At 39.6% G+C, this 2,563-nt stretch overlaps 1 non-coding gene across 1 annotated transcript; it reads right to left on the bottom strand.

Annotated features, from left to right (window-relative positions):
* Positions 1-1,253: 1,253 nt before the first annotated feature.
* Positions 1,254-1,359, bottom strand: LOC139873754 (small nucleolar RNA R71). Its single transcript, XR_011767477.1, has one exon. It is a non-coding gene; the product is annotated as a small nucleolar RNA R71 (small nucleolar RNA).
* Positions 1,360-2,563: the final 1,204 nt, after the last annotated feature.

The following is a 2,563-nucleotide window of genomic DNA, read 5'->3' as shown; positions in this document are numbered from 1 at the left end:
ACAGGGGCGTTTAGGACTAGTGTAATGAATACAAGGTCACTACATATTCATGAGCTAGCATTCCATAATCTAGGTAAAGTAACTGATGAAATCATAGTATGCACTTGTATTAACCTTATCTGAATTAAAATATTTATCGCATTTTCTTTACTTTATCTTATAAATTAAATAACCCAGAATTAGGTAACAACCCACTACTCCTTTACTTTAGGATTATCTTAAGCTTTACTTATAGGTTCGATTCTACTGATATCTCAAAAATACGACTCTAGGTCATACTTCCCTTACTCATAATAAGAAGTAGTACGATTTAGGCCTAGCTAAATATAAATTTAAAATAATTGCTTTCTCTTGATAAGTCGGTTCTGATACCTTGCAACCTAACGACACCGCATAAATAAAACCGTCCATTTCGGCCATATCATTAGAGGTAACAAGTTTTTGGCACTGCTGCCGGGGAACTGGTATCTTACAATACTGCTTTTATCAAACTTATTGTCAAACATTTAGTAGTGTCTAAAAAAGACAATTATACACGGACTTGGTTGTTGGATTTTCTGAACACTCTCCAATTATAATGGAACCAAAAGGATCCTGCCTCTCTGTAGTCGGCCTGGCCACTTGGTTTGTTGAATAGTTCGTGCGAAGCTCTGTTATCGAAATACCAGGGAATCAGTAGCAAGAACCAAAAACATATTTAAACTTAGGATAATTAGATTAGATTACCTTAGACTACTTTAGATTACCTTAGATTACCTTAGATTACTTTAGATTACTTTAGATTGATTTAAATTAAATTAGGAACTTAGCTTATCTACTTAAAATTTTAAAAGAAAAAGGCATACCCATTGTAAGACCCAAACCCGATCTAGACCAGGGTCGTTGAACGAATTAGAAATCGAATGGCATTACGCGTTACTTTAGCAGAAAACACCAAACCCTCGATTGAAGGTCGAGGTGGACCCATCAGATTCCCAGAGAGTCAAGGACAATCGTTCGAGTTAAAACATCACATCATACAGCTCATCCAAAATGGCTGTCAATTTCATGGATTACCGAATGATGATCCTAATTCCCACCTTGATAAATTCATATCTCTTTCGAACTCCTACAAAGAGCCAGGGGTAGGACAATATATAGTCCGGCTATACTTGTTTCCCTACTCTCTCACTCATCATGCACAAACATGGTTTGAAGGATTGGAAAGGCTACTAAATTCTTAACCAAATATTTCCCTCCTTCTAAACAAACCAAGCTCAAGAATGAAATCATTAACTTTAAACAAAGTTATGATGAATCACTTTATACCACATAGGAGCGATTCAAAACCCTGCTGAAGAAATGCCCTAATGATCAGTTAGAACGGTCAGCCCAAATATGTACCTTCTACAATGGTCTTACGGTAAATCATAAGACGACGATCGATGCAGCAGCTCAAGGAAATCTGATGAACCAAACCGTAGATGAAACATGGGAGTTGCTCGAGAACATGACGATGCATCATCATGACTGGAACAGTGGTGAAACAAATTCATCATATGCCCCACTCTCCACACTTAACAATCAAACAGAGGCCATCAAATCTCTCACGGATAAGATGGAGTCTCTTGCCAAACAACTCAGAGAATTGAAGACGCAACCGCATCAGGTTAACCAGGCTCAGGCCTGTGTTAATTGTACCAACCCGCAACCCACTGAAGAATACCATGTTGAGTACAAGAACCCTGACGGTTCAGTCTGTTATGTTCAATACCCAGCTTGTCAATCAAATCCCGGATTCAATCAACAACCTAAGGTTAACCAATTTCAGAGAAACAACCAGCCTTTTCGCTACCGTGACCCACCTTATCCACCCCAACAATCTCAATTGACCTGCGATCAATCACTTCCACTCACTGGTCCCCCAGCTGAGGAAAATTCCCCAACCACCCAAATTACGAAAGTAACCAACCCTACTCTCGGGACTGATGATCAGTTGACTCAGTTCATCCAAGGACAGTAACAGCTAAATCAGAGAACTACATCTAAACAAGGCCAGACAGAGATACTAATGAGAAATCAATTGGCTCTGCTCAAAAGTCTAGAGATGCAGCTCGGAAAGTTATCACAACGCCTTGAAACCCGACCACAAGGAAGATTACCTAGTAATACTATCCAAAATCCCCACATAGAGGAAGCTAAGAAAATGGATTCCATAATCCCAAAGGAAGAACCACGGAAAAGGTCAGCTAGGCTCAAGAACAAATCGACATATACTCATAAGCTACCCATTACAACTCCCATTCGTGTACCTTATTCTAGAAGGCTACAGGAAGAACCGTCCAAGCTTGAAACCTACCAACTTGATGGAAGATTTCTGGATACCATGTCCAAAGTTCCCAATCAGAAGAGATACATCCGAAGGCTTCTCTCTACAAAAGAGAGGAAACCAGATTCCAACAAAATTCCACTGAGTGAAGAATGCTCTGCATTACACAGAAACTCTCTACCGCAAAAACTAGGAGATACGGGCCGATTCATTTTCCTGTGTTCAATCTACCAGTCTGGAACCATTCATGCGCTA

Source organism: Rutidosis leptorrhynchoides, chromosome 10, assembly GCF_046630445.1.
Source record: "Rutidosis leptorrhynchoides isolate AG116_Rl617_1_P2 chromosome 10, CSIRO_AGI_Rlap_v1, whole genome shotgun sequence".
NCBI classification, from domain to species: domain Eukaryota; kingdom Viridiplantae; phylum Streptophyta; class Magnoliopsida; order Asterales; family Asteraceae; genus Rutidosis; species Rutidosis leptorrhynchoides.
Note: the sequence above shows the minus strand (reverse complement) of the source record. Positions and strands in the feature narration are given on the sequence as shown.